The sequence below is a fragment of the Lissotriton vulgaris genome, chromosome 7 (assembly GCF_964263255.1).
Source record: "Lissotriton vulgaris chromosome 7, aLisVul1.2, whole genome shotgun sequence".
NCBI lineage: Eukaryota > Metazoa > Chordata > Amphibia > Caudata > Salamandridae > Lissotriton > Lissotriton vulgaris.
In genome coordinates, this window is record NC_141695.1 from 267,398,995 (window position 1) to 267,418,820 (window position 19,826).

Here is a 19,826-nt window from a genome sequence, read left to right on the forward strand (position 1 = left end):
TCATTATTTTGTGAAAATCCGGACGCACCAATAGCCTCATCTCATCAAAGACTGATTGCCATGTCAGAATGATGTGCGCATTCGAGCCGCAGCAATCAGAACCCACACTTTGGTCAATAACGAGAAGAAAAGGCTGCCTATGTGTTGCGCACAATAAGCAATACAAATCTTATCTATATATTGCATTGGAAATTCTAACCCAAGATGGATGGTGTCACTAAGCTAATACTAATATTGTCTGGAATATAAATTTTGCCCGCGCAACACCCAATTGAGGTCATAAGCTAAAAGGAAAGCTGATGTTTCAAGATGTGTTTAGTGTAATCAGTGAAAGCCTGCAAGCGACTTGGTAGCTGGGTTTCCTGCAGAGAGAGTTAGCCCCCATTGGGTGTTGAATCTACAGCTGAGAGACACTGCTCGTCTGTCATGGCTGGCCAGGGGGGCTCGGGCCCCAGAATCCTGGAATACTTTGGGGGAGAGGATGGATACCGTCGTTGATACTGGCCGAAGTTAGACCGAGAATATGTCTAAACTGCAGCCTTCAGGTAAACGGAATAATCCTTAAATATGGTAACTGAGCAAATGCAATTTTGGTTGCATTAGCGCGCAGGCAAGGAGCATCTAAATTCACGCTCTGAATAAAAGGCGTTTAAAATGTGGCAACAAATTCAAGTTTAACGCCTGCTGTGGCTTGGTCGATTGGCATTGCATGGCACACACGCCCTCTCTGTCCCGGCGACATGGTTTGAAGGGAGTGCTCTTGACCATACACCCTCCTCACCCGAGGTAAGGTTTGGACAGTACGGCGGCCAGCCCTCTTGCACCTGTCTGCAGCGGCACGCACCTTGCCTCAGCCGGGAAGGGCCTCACCCTCCTGGGTCAGAGAGCGTTGCCCGACTGGGACAGGTGGCTCGAGCGACAAATGGGCAGCAGCGGAGTGTGCGAGACGTGCAGGAAGTCGCAGCGACGCTCCTATTGGCGGACCAGTTTTGTTTCTTGGCGTGGTGCGTGACTCGCCCGGCTGGCTCCCGGGTGATTGCGGATGTCCCCGGTGCATTGAATTCTGCAGCGGGCTGTCTAGCTGCCTCCTGAGACCGCCAGCTCACGCTGTGGCTTCTGCGCCCCTCCCAGCACGTCCAGACTGCGGCACTGCCCGGGAGCTCACACAGGTGGGTGATGTGGATGATGGGACCTGATGCATCCTTAGTCCCCACCTGGACCAAATTTGGAGCGTTGGACTATCATTTAATGCTTCAGGTACATGTGGGTGCTTTGGCACATCATTAGTGATGTAATGTCACGGTACCCCTAACGTAAAGTTCTGAATTTGAGTACCTTGTGTGTAAGTTATAACTAAGCATGGGCAAAATTTGCGAATTCGCGTGCAGCGAATTCACAGGTTTCCCCGCAAAATTGTAAAAAAATCCTCAATTTCGTGAATTTTCCCGCGAAATCGCGGATTTTTTTGCGATTTGCTCTGGAGTGCTTTCTACTGGCTAATCCAGTAAGTGCTCCCTCATTGGATAAATGTAAAGTGCTTTTACTACACTGCAGCTGCGTAAAGGGCCAGAAGATGTGTCTCCAGTGACCATGTGTGCCTGTAACACAGGCACAGGCACACATGGTCACTGGAGACACATCTTCTGGCCCTTTACGCAGCTACAGTGTAGTAAAAGCACTATGGGGCAGATTTACAAGCCACTTGCGCCTCTTTCGCGCCGCAGTTGCGTCACTTTTGTGACGCAGCGGCAGCACAAAAGATGCGCAATGGTGCTGGGTATTAACAACGTGACGCATCTGAGAGATGCGTCACGTTGTAAAGCCCTGCTCCATCAGGAGGCGTTCCGGCGCTCGGGAGGGCGTTCCTGCGCATGAACCCCTCCTAAAAGTGGCTTAGTGAAATCTGCAAGATTTCACTCAGTCACTTTTAGGCCAAAGCTGCGTCAAAACCCTGCGCCTGCTTGAAGTAGGCGCAAGGCTTGATGCAGCATTGGGGAGATAGGGCCCCCCAGAGCATTGCTGGAGCTGCGTTGCGCTTGCGACGCAGATCTAGCAATGCGGTGCTTTTACGGCATAGATGCGTGACGCATTTGTGCCGTTTTTGTCACATGGTGTGCCGCATTGTAAATGCAGTACAAAAGGGGGTGGTGATGGACGGTGGCAGAGTGGGCTAAAGAACGGTGATGGATTAAACTCAGATCTATTGACTGGGGGTGAATGTTTAATTGATTCAGATGCTCCGTCCATCACCACCTCCTTTTGTACCGCTTTTTGCCGCCATAAGGGAGGCAGGGTATGCTCAGACGTGAGTCCCTTGCTCACTTTGCCATTGGATTCAAGCAAGCCGGGCTGAAGACGGCTGGAATGCCAGAAACCGGTCCTCGGAAGCTTGTTTCCGGTTCAGGGAAGACATGGCTTGGCAGTTCGGGCTGGACTGTTCCCATGAGGAACAGGGTCAGACTGATTTGCATACTAGTGAAGTAGTGTGGCTCACTGGTTTGAGGCGGCAGACCCGAGAGCAGAGGACGGCCCGGGACCAGGGTTCGATTCCCGGCGCGGCAGGTTTCTGGACCAGGGTCAGCGGACTCGATAATTCTCTCGCCTCGGTGCCCACTCTGATCAGCGTTCACACTCGGCAACTCTGGGCATTAGCTTGCCTCATCTTCACTAAGGCCCCACCAGACCGCCGGGGATGCCTGGTCTCACCCTGGAGATACCCATAAAAAAAAAAAAGGGACCATCTCTCAGGGAAGCCAGGAAGGGTTTCGCAGCGGTCGAAGCGCCTTGGGACCCTACGCGTAAGTAGTGCACTATATAAATGCCTATACATTTACACATTTACATAGCCATGTCTGAACTGGGGTGGCAGAGTGGGCTAAAGAACGGTGATGGATTAAACCCATATCTTTTGATTGGGGGTGAGTGTTTGATTGATTCAGATGCTCCGTTCATCACCACCCCCCTTTTGTACCGCATTGTAAATGTGGCCCACCATGGGTGGCGAAGCTGCGGTGCACAATAACTGGCGCATCCCTGGGGAAAAACCAGTTATTGTAAATCTGCACCTTTACATTTAGCCAACGAGGGAGCTTTTACTGATTAGACAGTAGAAAGTACTCCAGTTGAGTAGAGGTATTACACAAAAAGGTGGCATCTTCATGCACAAACACGCAGGGCGGGATTCATTCTGCCCCCTGTTAGACTCGTTTTTTGTGCCCTTCTGCCCTCTGTTATTCCCTTGTTTTTGTGCCCTTCTGCTCTTCGTAGACTCGTTTTATGTGCCCTTCTTCCCTCTGTTAGACTCGTCTTTCCCTTGTTTTTCTGCCCTTCTGTCCACTGTTAGACTGGTTTTTTGTGCCCTTCTGCCCTCTGTTAGACTCGTTTTTCCCTTGTTTTTCTGCCCTTTGTTAGACTGCTTGTTGTGCCTTTCTGCTCTCTGCATCACCAAATCATCACTCAGAGCTACCCCAGCATCACTCAGCACCACCACATTATCGCTCAGCACCACTACATTATCACTCAGCACCACCACAGCACCACTCAGCACCACCACAGCATCACTCAGCACCACCTCAGCATCACTCAGCACCACCACATTATCACTCAGCACCACCACAGCACCACTCAGCACCACCACAGCATCACTCAGCACCACCACAGCATCACTTAGCACCACCACAGCACCATCACAGCACCACTCAGCGCCACCACAGCATCACTCAGCGCCACCTCATTATCACTCAGCACCACCACAGAACCAACCACTCAGCACCACCACAGCATCACTCAGCACCACCACAGCAACACTCATCACCACCACAGCACCAATCAGCCCCACCACAGCACCACTCAGCACCACCACAGCATCACTCAGCACCACCACAGCATCACTAGGCACCACCCCAGCATCACTCTGCACCATCCCACTATCACTCAGCACCACCCCAGCATCACTCTGCACCATACCAATATCACTCAGCACCACCACAGCACACTCAGCATCATCATAGCACCACTCAGCACCACCACAGCACCACTCAGCGCCACCCCAGCATCAATCTGCGCAAACATTCAACAACAACTGGTTCAAATATGTTCTCTCAATGTTTCAAGCTTTATTACAAATGTCACAAAAAATATATTAATATTTCACTTCTGTTCTTGGATATTCGTCACAATAAAATACACTGAACATAATCTTCACAAAAGTTATTTACAAAAGTTTAAGCTATTGCCATTATAAATTAAAAAACCTTTTATTTAAGTTTTAATTATTTTAAAAAACTAAAAGCCATTGTAATTTGTAATATCAATACATCTAAGTCACGTAAATACAAAACATGTTGCATTACACAAACGCTATAGGTGTCACATTTGCAAATGTTATAATTATTGGCATTGTAAATGACAAAGCTATGAATTTAGCTATTTTCAAAACCAACACATAAATAAAAAAAATTGTCATTTACAAGACCAATAGCTCAAACCTTCCTAATGCGAGACCTATTGCATTGCAAATGCTTGTTTTTATATCTGTCAGTGCTTCCTGTTGAGGTTTAATTTTCATGACAGGCGCCTCATTGCCTACGTGTAACTATTCTCTGACCCTGCTTCAAGGGTCAGCAAATAGTTGCAAGTAGGCACCGAGGCGCCAGGAAGCACTTACAGGCTTACAGCAGCAGGTGCCCAAGTTGAAGTTAATTTCTTTGTAACCCTTTTGTAAAAGGTTACAAAAAATTAGCTTCAACTTTTGCACCTGTTGCTGTAACCCTGTAAGTGCTTGGCTGAAAATTCGTCCCCACAGATTCGCAGATTTTACCGCGATTTCGCAAGATTCGTGGATCGCGAAATCGCGGAAAATCCGCAAATTCCATGAACGGAACAAATTTTCAGCCCATGCTTACTTATAACTACTTGGCTACGATATTCGTGTCAAGGCCGATATACTTTTGTGAACATTAGCACAACGCTGGTGTTTCCATTCCACTCTTTGCAATATAATATTTAAAATAGCAAACACTGTAAGATAGCGCTGCAAATGGATTTTACAGTGGCACAAAAATTCCGCTAAATGTGTGAAAGAAGGCAGAGGTAGAATGATCATTATGTTAAACAATATATGGGATTTAATTTCACCAGTTCTTAGCTTTTCCTGGATCCAAATCATTTAGAAATTTCATGTGTTTTTAGGACTTGCCTTCGTAGCGTGTATGCTCTGCAAAGGCAAAAAAATTCTTGTAACCTTTCCACACATCTGATGAATCTGTGTGCTGTTAAAACTGTGGCGATAACATAGAGGTTTATTAAAATCCTGTTATTTTAAACCAAGAATAACAAGTGCTTGAAATTCTTTCAATTTAAATTTGGTGGTAGAAGTTAGAGATGTTAAGACTGCCTTAATGATGTACCCTGGGATATCATATTCAGTACATTCTCTCCAACTCCTAAGGGCAGTGGATTCCCAAAGATTTGTTCCCATGTCAATAAGAATCGATGGCTTGCTTGTCCAGAGTGCGATGGAATTCATTTTACGTTCTCGTGCCCAGTGAAATCATTAACCTGCCACTTGGGCAAATAGATGTGCTGACAGTCTGTTAGTAACACGATTGTTCAGCCATTAGTCTGAGGTGTCATGACGTCCTCTGTAGAAGTTTGTAGTTGCACTGCTAGTGAACAATAGATGTAGAACCCTAGCATCCTTAGGGTTATACACCAACTGCTGCCCATTCATGCTACAGTTCAGTTACAGATTTGTGCTGTCCTAGACTGTTCGCTATTTCAGATGGGCACTCTACAGGTACAGATTTGTGCTTCCAGTGGTGTGCAACTAACCTGTGCTTCTGTCATTGCGCCGATTCTATCCCCGCTTGTGTTTGTGAACAGCTTCTATTCCTGCTTGCGTTTGTGAGCAGTTTAGACCTTCGATGTGTGGGCCCGGCACATGTGAAGCTTCTACACGTGACCACAGTGTAGACCTTCAATGTGTGGGCCTACAACATGTAAAGCTCCTACGCATGACTCTACCCTAAAACTTCGACGTGTGGGCCTCTCACATGCGAGGTTCCTACACATGACCGCAATCTAAATCTTCGATGTGTGAGTCTGGCACATGCAAAGCTTTGGCACATAACCGCATGATGTGTGGGCCTTGTATATGCGGAGCTTCTACACAAGACCGCAGTCTTAATCTTCAATGTGTGGACCCGGAACATGCAAAGGTCTAACATATGACCGCGGTCTAGACCATCGATGTGTGGCCTGGCATATTTGAAGCTACTACATATGACCACAGTCTAGACCATGGATGTGTGGCCTGGCACGTGAGGAGCTTCATGAAAATGATAGAATGCACTCCTTTCTCAAATCTAAACAATTGCTTTAATGTGCACTCTTTTGGCAGGTTTTTACGTGCAGACTAGCTCATGCTATGCCACAGCAGCATGTTTCAAATCATTCCTTTACAAATGGAGCATTCATTACATTCCAGACACACCGCACATCAAGGAAAGTAGGGCCCGATTCATACCATTTTGGAATTCACAGAAGGCACTTACTCATTTCGGTATTCACAGAAGTTAGGAGTCCTAACTTTAGGACACCTAAATGCCGTCTGTGAATACCAAAAGTCTTAAAATTGGGTTTTTTCTCAGTTCAGTAGTAGTAAAGATAGGACTCCTAACTTTAGGACTCCTAAATGCCTTCTGTGAATACCGAAACTCCTAAAATTAGGATTTTTCTCAATTTAATAGTAGTAAAGTTAGGACTCCTAACTTTAGGACTCCTAAATGAAAAGTCTTAACATTAGGATGTTTCTCAGTTTAGGAGTATTAAAGTTAGGACTCCTAACTGCAGACAGAGTGTGGCTTTCATTACATAAAATAACAGGCAGACTTTGACAAAAGTGTCAGTAAAACAGTCAGTATTAATCTCACAAATGTGATTTTTAGGTCATAGAATGCAATCTGCTGCCTGCCGCTTGGTTTTAGTAACTCACACTCTCTGGCATCGGACATGACATCGAGGAAGGAAAATGTCTATTGTAATTTCCTAAATACTGTGTGAGGCACTAGCAGTGGCAATTGCTGCTGTCCAGAACAAGAAAGCATCTGCCCATTTGTGAGGATGCGAGGAGGTCAAGACGCAGTGACTGGACTTCGTTCTGCCAGTAGTCTGACTCCTCTTCCTCTGGCCAGAGACCCTCTGCCTGAAGCAGCTCACCAGCTACATTGACTCAGGCCAGTAAGCTGCGTACTGGATGGATGAGGGATTTCTGGAGACTTAGAACTGTCATGAGCTCCAAGAGAGTGAGAGACTGCCCTTGAGAGTGCCCCTGCCTAGGGCACGGCTGATGCCTAAGCAGCAGAGTAAACGGCTGGTAAGTAGGATTGCCAACTTTAATAAAGAAATACCCACTATGTGTTCACCTCATTCAAGGGTCAAACAAGACATACAATGCTACGAAAAATGTCGTTTATAAATATTTATTTTTATAGACCGTCTGTTTACTTTAATTAGCAGCCATTAATAATTATTTTGGCAGCTCCAGAACACTGCAAAGTGCTTTCTTTTTCTTGTTTGTTCTGTTTAAAATATGTACTACTGAGGGAAAAATACAGGCTTTAGGTGCTTTTCAAAACTTTATCGAAAGCAATAGAACATTCCTCATGCCAATAAAAAGACAACTAGGTATAACTCTACTGGTAAGTGGCTAGTTCAGGAGGACATACATGTGATCCACAGAGGCCAGTCCAGCCCAGGTCAGGCACAGGTGCTTATTACTGGGAGGAGTGTCAATGTTCAGACTGAGGAGAATTTACTGCCTGGTTGTCACCTCTTATTAAGGCCTTAAGCTTGTGTCAGAAGGTGGCTTTAAGGGTCTCATGGTACAGGAGTTTGTGCCTGTTCATGCTGGGGTTTCTCAGCACGGTTTGATCAGTTCATGCAGAGGGAGGATGAGGCATGTGGTTCTATCCTGTTTCTGTGGACAGTGAGGTGGATGGGGCCTTATGGAACATGAAGCTCATTTGCAGGGAGTATAACCTCTAACATTTCAGACACTCTCTTAAAACTTGGCTATTTATCCAGGCCTACTGTTGAGCTGTATTTTCTATTTTGTGTTGTGTTCCCTCCGATAGCGCCATGAAGCCCCAGGGTGTACGAGCGCTTAACAAATGAATACTAACATAATATAACATAACATCCTATATGGTACAGTCGGGTCCAAGAGTGCCCTTCATTTCATGTGCTTTAAAGCAGTTTTAAGATCTTCTTAGAGTTTCTCACTGCTAAAATGGGTTTAATTTCTGATGTATAAGTATTTCCCTCATCTTCATTGCTTGATTTTGCTCACGAGAAAGTGTAAGCATGCACACAGTACATTGCCACTGAGGCCCCAAGTGGACTATGACACCAATCCCACACTCTCTGTGTGCCTGCAGCCAGCACCACAATAAGAAAAACAATGTTTAATTTGCCCACCACTTAGTTCATAGTTGTAGCTCAGTTCTTATTATGATTCGCAACATACAGTAATTCTGTCAAGTGCGGATGTACTAGGCTAAACATTAACATTTGGTGCTAGAATACACACCAGGTAATTCACCAACTCGTAGTCTAAAGTTTACAGCGGCGATAGCAAGTAGGGCGTACTACCGTGTCCTGTGTATGGCTTACAGCTTTGACATTCCTCAATAGCCAGCCCGGACCTTCCAATGAAGGAATATTACATGCTTTCCTGAAATTAAATCAATTTGATTGTGACTGCTATACTGTACATACTGTGGTATACGGTGGTATGCTGTGGCTGACAGTGGCTGGTGGTTATTATGAATGTGTTTGTTCTGCGTGACTGTCCACTGGTGATGACTGGCCCTCTCACTGTTGTCTCATGACTGCATAATGCAGCAGTGGACTCGAGTCGGCCATCTTGGGCTGCTTAAAAATAATTTGCCGGTGTGGCCAATAATTAAGCTCCAGTGCGCCCTGACAGATCGGGCGGCCTGGACAGGTTTGAGCGCCATTACGCTTTACACATCGTGTCTTTGGACTTTCGACATTTCTTAGGTAACACTTAAGTTAGAAATATCTGCTTAATCTAGTGTGCTGACCGGCTAGCATTTTGCGGCTTCTTTCTGTCTCTGCATCCCGATATATATATTGCAACAAGTAACATTACACCGACAGCAGTAAAATCATATGATGGTACCATCATTTGAGTCTTGTGCTTTTCTAAACCCAAAGTGTACTTGCCTGTGTAATCAATTCATGTCATGGCGTGTGTATCCAAATTGCAAACCTGCCTTAAGGCCCTTAACATGGTGCTGTATGTGTGGAAATGCACCTTCTTTTCCCTTTTTTAAAGCAAGAGTGCACAGAGACCATACACTGGCGCACACATAGGAAAGAAATTATAGGGAACATTACTGACAAATACAAAACCATGTCGTCCGTACCCATCCCTTTTGTGACTTTTCTTACTAATGAATGTTTCCACATTTTTTGTGATTTTGATACTAATGAATATATGATCTTTTGGGCATCTTAATTACCCATAAGTTCACAGGACCAATTCTCAGCTAGTACTCACAAACTCTATTGACACCTCCTAAATCCCCTCACTCTACACCCCTACAAATCTGCTGGTCAGCATCCTACAGTGAACAAGCCTGTTCACCATGCACTCAATGGGGAATATGTCCAAGTGAAGTGGCAGAGTGAGGCGTTAGCCGTCATGGCTTAACGCCTCACTCCGCACTTCTGAAACACAAGGCTGCACCATATTTATTGGACATTGTGCAGCCTTGCGTTTCCACTGGCGCTGGCGCTACACTTAGCAGCGTAGCATCAATGCCAGCACCCTTGTACCATCCTGCAAGGGTGTCTGCGTACAGAGGAGGATTGTTTATGTATAGGGAGGTCCCCCTTGCTGCACATACACAGTCCTAAAATGCAATTGTGTCAGTTTTACGTGTGCTGCTTCATGCAGCACACATGAAAGTCACAACATGGCACTTTATTTACAGATTGTTCATGTTCAGGAAGGCTTACCTTCCTGTACATAAAGAATCCTTGGTATTTTTCTTTTTCCAAGTGTGATGCACCAGGCAGCACACACAGAAAAAGCAAAAACAAGGAGAAATAATGCATTTCTACTAATTTAGCTTTTTCCTGGTCTTTATTTTGGTGCTGCCTTCTATGTACGATGTCATTGTACATAGGGGGCAGCGTCAAAATCAATGGGTGTTGCGATGGAACACCCACCACAACACCCACTGCCCACCCCTTTTGCACTAAGCATAGCGTGCAACGGGGTCTTATTTACTAGGCATTGTTAAGCCACGTTAAGTGGCTAATGCTACCTTGTAAATAAAGCATAGCCCCTATTGCCACCACGCCATTTAAAGTGATGTTGTGGTGGTGATAGGAGCTTGTACATATACCCCACAATCTCTTCTTTGGACAATATGATCACTTCATTTTGCTTTTCTGTCATTTCTATCCAGATGAGATCCAAGTCTTCCTCCTTCCTGTCTCCTCTCATCCTCTCACAGATATCAAAATACTTTCTTGCTAACTGCCCCCGGATGGTGGTTCAGTCACTGATTTTGAAACCATTAGTAATACAAATAATTGAATGTCTGGCCCATCTACACTCCCTTGTCTACTATACACCTTACCCTTAGACAGGCTAGCCATAGTATCCTCAGAGTAGGCGTACATTTAAACCATTCAAATAAAATGATTTTATTCATAACTAACATCACAAGAGAAAGCCAAATTTCATTTATTTAATAATGGAAATGCAATAGGATGTTTTCATTTACGTAGCAAAGACACTCATTTCCTCACCTGTCCATAGAACAATTGACTAGTGTAACTCTGTAGTAGTTGGTATCCATTTACCCGGCAAAGTAACGTTCTAAATTTCATGAAGAACACTCACTTTAGTTTCTTCAAGCACACCTTACTAGTGACTAAGTTGACTGGTGACAACTAACACAGGGCTCAGTTCAAGCTAATGATCTTGGACTGCTGTTCTATTCAGCAGTATTATCCATCTAGCACCAATCCACCATATTTATATTACTGGATGTGATAGGTTTCAGACACTGCATGATGCCAGCATAAACCAGTGGCACAGGCGTTATCTCTCCATCCTGAAACCTGCTACAAGGAGCTGAAGGATGCCTGACTGTGAGATCGCCTGCCTGACCTTTGAGGACTAGTCCCGGCATAAGCCCTGACTGGAGAATGTCCTGGTGTTCAGAAGCATGTCCTGAGGACTAAATAGGAGCAGTGCTCACTTAAAACATTTCCATCAGTTGTAGGAAAGTGTGACTTATCCAATATACTGCAGTACCCTAAGGAGAGCATACTCTGAGCGGGCAAGAAAAACAGGTTCATCCCTGTGAGGTGGTTGGTTCTGACACATAAAACTTTTTGGACGCACTCAGCTTTTGGATATCTGCTGTGAGTCTTGGGTAAGAAGTTCTGTGCAGGTTGCATGTCAGCACTTTTTGACACACATGAGAAGAACATACGGACTACTGTCTAACTCAGCCAAGTAACTGCTACTAGGCCTAAGTAGTATGTGGCAGATGGGACCTTAATATATTGATTATGACTTGTGTGGCCTTTATAATTAGATTGACTATTCAAAAAGAAATATTTCCATTTCTTTTTGGTTATATTGTAAATACACGGTGCTTCGCTGACAAGTCTGTATCAGGAACAATTTTGCATTGGCTGGGCCTAAAGAGGAGCTTGACACATGTTTCACTAGTTCTACAATAGTGTAAGTCAAGCACTATTTCACTCATAACTGCTTTGAGAAAGTGGATCATTATTCGAAATGAATGGCATTCCTCTTCAATTGAGTATGGCACTGTTCCACTAGCCTAGTTAGATATCTTGCAACTTAAAACTGAGCTCAAGTGTTGGTAGTTGTAACACAGAGTAGACAGTCTTAATTTAGGAGAATTTCAAATTCACTCATCAACAAAAACAGTTACAAAGTAGAAAACCCAATACAATAAAAACCTTACTCAAATTGATAGAAAGAGAGAACATTTTCGTTGAGAAAATAAACAACAAAACAAGAAAATATGATGCAAGGACCAGAGATATGATTTTTCAAAGTTTCTTGTGCCAAAAAATACAAAGACGAGTATCTGGCTATGCTGGACCATGTCAAAAACAATAGTTAAACTCAAACGCTATGAAGCAGGGTCAGATTCAGCAACAAGGTTGAGTGCGGTGAAAAGTTTGCCTTCTGACTTTTGGGGAGAAAAGAACTTATTGATGGTGGCCGACTGCACTGCAGGACCTCGATGGGAACCTCTACACTTGTGGGAGGTTCGAGGTTCTCGACATCAAAGCAGACAAACCCAAATAAGGTGAAGTTTGAGGCTCAAGCCAAGGAAAGTGGCAGCAGCGGCAGGTTGGCCAGGTTTAAGTTTAGATTTAAAAACCTTTCTAGAAGTTACACTTTTTTCAGCAGGACAAATCTGCAATTTCGAACTAGACTGGAGATGAGACATCGGAGTTTGTGGCTCTGCAAATTTCAGGTGGTAGCCTCTGTTTTTCTTTTAGCACAAATCCCTGAAACAGTTTCTAAGTCCTAGCAATTATGGTAAGTCAGGCGGAGTGCACTCTGACACCGTTCCAAAAGCTCCACAACTATAGGGACACTCCTTCAGGGTCAGCACTCATACCATGGGAAGCCACCAGCCGGGATCCAGGGCAAGGCTAGTTGGAACTGGTCAGCTAGGCCATGGAGGAAGGTTGGTTACTTGTTGCTTGTGTGTCCTTGTAGTGAAACAGAAGGCTAGCCAACTAGCCCTTGGAGTCCACTCTTTTTCCCTGGTTTCAAATGGGAGCAGATCTAGCCCTTGGAGTTTTTCTCCACATATTTTCTGAAGTCAAAATTGTTCAGCAAGTGCAGCACTTTTTCAGTCATCCTTAGGTCCAGCAGTGTTCTGAAGAGGGTAATAAGGGTACTACGTTTAGGCCCTGTGCCTGCTCACGGGTGGTGGAAACTCCTGAGCCCTCCTCAACTAATGGGGCAAATATTCCCCTTCACATTTTTGCAACACTTCCTTTGTGTCCTTCGGTAAACTATATGGTATCCGGTAAAATCAGTATGACACAACAGTTCTTCCCTTATGCAGAGCTATGGGTACAGCCCTGGCGTGTGCATGACAAATTGTGAACTCCCTATGCCAACCAATTCTGTGACAGGTTTTACCCCCTATGAGATTGATGCCACTTTGGCTACTTGACTGTTATAAAACAGGGGTAGACCCAATATAGTCAAAGGACCTGGGTATTCAGCAGTATAGACAACAAATGGTCCTTGACATACTTTCGCTAATGAGGACAAAGACAGAGGCAGGCCTTTGTGTGAATTACATCTGCCTGTGACTGAATTTTCCCATGGAAACTTGCGCATTTCGTGGTCACATTACCAGTCCATCCTGTAAGGAGGTTGTCACATCTGTTCCCAGCCAAGGACGTTTTATTCCCCTGGGAGGCTGCCAGGTGACAATTGAACATTAACTCTAAAACCGCTACTAGAGACATTAGACAGGAAAATGCTAACTTTCTACTAGGAGCATTTTCAATATAGTACTTTAAAATCTGACTTGATCATTAGATTGGTTTCTAAATTCCTAATCATTTGCTTTCCTGATTCGTGCATAAAGCTATCTCCAAACCGATGCTATGCATTATAAAGTGTTATAATTTAACTCAGTGCTTATGTGTGGGAGAGCTAGCCTTGCCACAGAGAAAGATGACTTTGGAGATTTTTTACTGAGAGAACATGTAAAACTTGCCCTACATTTTAAAAACCATGCTTCATGTCCTATGGGTATTTTGGGTCTACTTTATGGAGTACTTAGATGTACTATAGAGAACAGGTTAGGCTAGGCAAATAGGTGGAGGGAAGAATCTGCAAAATGTAAATACATTTATAACAGTCTGTTAACCTGGGCATGCCCTACTCAAGAGAAATGGGTGGGGGGGGGGGGCTGCCATACCTCAGGCATCACTCACAGTACAGTTACATTTAACACGTTCTGTGTAGATGTTTAGGGACAGTGTTGGTGGGATGATGTGTTTCCTTTGGATTAAGCAGCTGTGTCATCTATTTGGAAATGTTCACCTTCACTTAGAGACACCTGCAAAGCAAAAGGCTGGGAGAGAAGATGCATTTTGCAGGACCCATGGAAGGCTGGACTGCACGTGGATCGACCCCAGTCTGGAGTGATTGAGCATAGCTAGATAGAGCCTGCCACCAGCAAAACAAACCCAGAATCATCGTAAAACAAGCCAGAAAAGCACAGAACGATATTTATTCTATGTGTGCTTTTAATACCAAGGTTAAAAGGTGGGGTGAGGCTAGTCTACCTTACAGATAAAAGTAAGAACTGGATGACATTTGGATAATGATGTTTCTTACCAAATGAATAACAACTGACTCTGTAATAATAAGAGTGAATAGATCAACCTCTTGAGTGTGATTTTAATATTGATCCATAGATTATGGACTTATTTCATAGCCCATAGGATACAGACAGATTAACCTGATACCCACACCCCTTCTCTCTCCACAGTGATCAACACAGACTGTAAGGGCATTTGGACTATTCAGGTGACCGTGTGCACTTGTCTTATATTTCCTTTTGTCACCTTTTTCACTTTATTACTTATTCACGTTGTGCAGTAGCCTTAGCATTGTAGTCCTGGTCCTGATGAAAGCAAGGACGCAGTAGTCCATGTTTGCTGAAACATGTCGACCAACTTCACCTCAGGCAGTCTACATAACCAGACTGCTTAAGGTCACATATATTTTTAACCTTGGTATTAAAAGCACACATAGAATAAATATCGTTCTGTGCTTTTCTAGACCAATTTTAACACACTCTTTTGTCTTGGTTTCTTCTTTTTTCACTCACTTTTCCTTGCACTGCACACCCCAGTCCCATGTCTTTTCCCACTCATTAACATCGAGTGGCAGACCACACTGTAACTAAAAATACCACCAAAGGGACCTCCTTACCACCGGGTCAACCTTTGATCGTGGCACTGACTTTCTCAGACGGGTGGTCCAAATAAAATCCCAAATGATGAAGGGCGGATCCGTATGGTGACTGATGGGTATTTTCCTCATCCTTTGAGAGCCTTCTGTGCCGAATCAATTTTGAGCTGTGGGTGATTAGGTGTGTGTGGTGAATTGGGCAACTAACGTACACCTCTGGGCGTTGCTTGGTTTGAGACCCTCTGGTACTTTTTGTTGTTTGTAGGTTCTTTGGGGATTGTATCCAGAGCCAGGTCTATAAATTTCTCCGAGGTCCTCCCCCACCGTAGTGGTTTTTTATTGTTTATGTGCAGTTTCTCAACTGCGGACCTCTCTTCCCAACGAATTAGGTATATCGCAGGAGTAGTTCATCACGCAATAGTGTTTTGAACTTAAGTGTTACCCTCGTTTCAGTGTGCACTCTTGTCAGGACACTCTCTACAGTCATGGCCGAGAACCATGGTTTATCGTTTTCCAATGAAGATCTTTTGGCAGCACTTGCTGAACACCCTGATTTGACAGAATCCACCATTTCTGTCGTTACCATGAGCGAGGACGAATGGGGAAAATTGCTGGGTTTGAAAAAATCCCAGACCAGGACAGCCTTACATTGCACGATCATGGCCCAATATCTGCGCAATGACTGTGCTCCAACTGGATTAATAGTGACGAATGCCCCGAGGTTGTTTTTAAATGATAAGGAGTTTCTGAAGAATTGGGCTCTTATAGCCTGGAGGTGCACTAGAGATTGGCTGATTCTCATCATCCAAACCTCCAAACGTATAGCCGATGCTTTACTTATAGAGATCCAAGTTCTTGAATCTAAAATCAAAACCACTATAGCTCCTAAAGTCTTTAACAAAAACTTAGATGACTCCAATAAAAACAATAGGGAGTTTAGAGAACACACACTGACGGTCAAAATGGACAAATTTAGGAAAGACCCTGACAAGTTCAAATTTGAAAGAGTGTATCCATACTCGAGTGACACCAACACCCCCCCAGACTTCAGCACCACTGGCCGTAGAATGGGTTCCTCATATGGTACGTCGAGCTCCGATGATAACGCCTCAGGGAGTGATACCAGCAGTGAGAATTTCAACACACGAGGCCGAGGGCGGGGTAAGAGAAACTTTAGGAACGATTGGAGGGGCCACCAGCCACAACAATGGTGGTCACCTAATCCTTGGCAGTTTGGTGGCGTGCATCCTTTCTTTCCACCACAACAGTCAGGTCCTTTTCAACAGCCGATGGGACCCAATATGACCAATTTCCCTGGGAATTTTCCTACTAACTATCAGAACAACTTTAATGGGCAGCCTTTTTTAGGGTTTGGCCGGGGCAGATCACGCGGGAGAAGAAGAGGGAAGACACAACCTCAAGTTCACTTCAGCCCCCCGTCAACCTCAACGGAAGGGAGGACACTGAGGAGCAACACGTCCAAGAACAAAGAAGCCGGACAGAGCAGTGCTGCCCCAGTATAGTAATGAACTTGAGCAAACATACTTTGACTCCCATTGAGGAAGAAGCGCTAAACAAAGGACTGGGCTTCGTACCTACCCATCATAATGATGAGTTTGAGACCCGCTTGGAACTAGCGAGGTTTCTGAGAAAGATAAGACTGCACTTCTTTTTTGCGGACAAAGAAGCCCCCGTGCATTCTGAAGACGACATCAACACAGGACTGAAATGTAAGTCGACGTTTACCCCTCCCACTCATTTAATGCCTCCCCAGGTCTTGGCCTATGAACAGGCACTTGAGAAAGAGATGGATGACCTCTTCGCTGCAAAACACAAGGTTTTCTACAACTTGCCCAAACTACATCATCTAGCACTCAAATCTTTAACTGAGAATAAGGATCTTACAATAAAACCAGCCAACAAGGGCGGTTCGATTGTTATACTCGATACCGAGATCTATCGCAATGAGTGTCTCAGACAACTGAACATGAGGAATGCCTACTCCCCGCTGAGCCATGATCCTACTGAGGAATTAAAACGCAACATCAAAATGCTGGTGGAAGAAGCGTCCTCGGAAGGATGGATCACACCAGCCGAGGCCTTGTACTTATGTACAGAACATCCGAAGATGCCATATTTTTACACCTTACCAAAGGTCCATAAAGAGCAACGACTGCCCCCAGGACGCCCCATAATCTCAGGGATAGGATCGGCACTGGAACCCCTCTCCACTTTTGTGGATCATTTTCTAAGACCGATGGTGCAGGAAATGCCCACTTACCTTAAAGATACAATGGATTTGTAAAGATTAATACCTGATATTGAATTCAATATGGATACCGACCTCTTAGTCTCTTTTGACGTGGAGGCACTCTACACCTCCATCCCTCAGGATGAGACATTGGACGTTGTGCACCAACTACTGGATTCCAGGGAACTGAACAGTATCACTCCGGTCCAGTTCATAATGGCCTGCCCCACATTGGCCATGAAACAAAACTTTTTTCAATTCGAAGAGCAGGTCTATTTACAAACATCTGGAACCAGCATGGGGAGCGTTTATGCTCCCAGCTTGGTAAATTTATACGTTCACTCATTTGAACAGGATCACGTATTGAATGACCACAATCCCTTCTCGATAACCTAAGGACCTGGAAAAGGTATATCGATGACATTTTTGTTATTTGGAGAGGGACAAGAGAAAGATGCATAGAATTCTTGGGTTGGCTAAACAGCAGAAACAACCACCTGAAGTTAATGGGTCAACATGAACTGGCTTTTTTGGACCTGTTGATCACTGCGAGACCAGATGGCCTGCAAACTGAGCTCTATAGGAAGCCCACCTCAAGGGACTCGCTGCTACTGTTTGATAGCAACCATCCGAAATCCCTTAAGGAGAGTCTCCCTTCAGTAAGTTCTTACGAGTTCAGAGGAATTGTTCAACAGCGGCATTCAAGAAACATTCCAACATGTTGAGCACGCAGCTGGTTGCCCGGAAATACCCCCCGAGACTAGTCCAACGGTCCATGAAAAGAGCAATGAACAATAATCGGGAAGCCCTGGTGGAACCACGTCCTCCAAAGGCTACTTTGGATCGCCTAACTTTTGTCCACACCTTCGGGAATCTTTCCAACAGTATCCAAAGTATGGTCCGGAAGCATTGGCCAATATTGAACTCGGGACGTTTGACACTTCCTCGCCCTTTGGTCGCCTTCAAGAGGGGTCCAAATCTAAAGGACAGACTGGTGCACACCAGACCACGTGAAGACCAACCAAGAGCCATAGGTTCACTTTGGAACCTTCCTCCAGTCCAGGGACATCACCCCTGTGGCATTTGTCAGGTGTGTGCGCAGACAACAAAGTCGGTGGAAATTGATATTGCCACATCGAGACCATGGAAGCAGATAAAATTCACTAACTGCAACAGTGATCGTTTGATCTATCTGATTACTTGCCCTTGTGGTTACAAATATGTGGGCATGACCACACAGAAGGTCCGAATAAGGATATCAGAGCACAAAAGTACCATCCGTTGTGCCAGACAGGCCACGAAACTAACCACTCACTTCCTGGAAGCTAAACATCTGGCCACGCAATTTCACTGGACTGTCCTGGAACAACCATTCATTCCTACGCATACAGCGGATGTGGCGAAGTACCTAATGACAAATGAACAAAGATGGGTACTAAAGCTTAAAACACACAAAGAAGGTTTAAATGATGATATCCCATGGTCCATACTGTAGTCTGTTATCTGTAAACAGTAGGTTCCTGTACGGAGTTCTTTCCTGGTTAGGAATCACTAGCCCCCTGTAAGCCAAGACCTGTAGGAGGATACTAACACCTGTCCATTTTATTGTACAAGAACATTGGCTTTGTATGTAATACCCTACTGGGTTAGTTATAGCCAGACCTTTTGAGGATATTTAAATCTGTCCATTCTAGTGTATAAGCACAATGTGCAAAAACCTTTACCCACATAGAGAAGTCTCCTCAGTATACAAATAGGGTGTTTTTCATCATAATATTTAACATGAGGCTACAATAGATAATACGTAGTGAGCACTGGCCTTTAAATTGCCTATCATTTGACCTCGCTTAGATGTTTTCGAATCTGTGTTTACTTCCACTGCCCACGTGGTTTCCTTGACAACAAGCCCGATAACCGACCAATAACACTCAAGGTCTATGTCGGGTTAGCCAATGGGCACGCTTGTTGCATCAAAGACATGAGCAGAACCAATGACAACGCGCGTTCATACGCACCCCGTGATCACGCTACCAGTGGCAGCGCGTTTAAAGACAGCCTCGCGCCTGCCGTCCGGTACCTCCCCAGTCGGCCAGGACGCCGGCCTCGGAGTACCGACGGATAGGTAAGACGAGCTCCTTGCTTCCTGGTCACTCGCTATGCTGCTCCATTCCCGAGCAAGCCCATTCCACGCGGCGGAGGTCTTTCTCCGTCGCCTTGGGGAACGGCAGCACTAGATATAGATACAAGCCCCGTTCACTTCCGGTTATTGACAGGAGAGGATGTTCTGTATTTTGTTGTGCACACTGTGACTTACATGTGTTTCACATGTTTTTTAGAGCGGTGCTTCATTTTCCCCTGAGCCGCTGCCAGGTGAGGTGAGGCTAGTCTACCTTACAGATCAAGGTAAGAACTGGATGACATTTGGATAATGATGTTTCTTACCAAATGAATAGCAACTGACTCTGTAATAATAAGAGTGAATAGATCAACCTCTTGAGTGTGATTTTAATATTGATCCATAGATTATGGACTTAT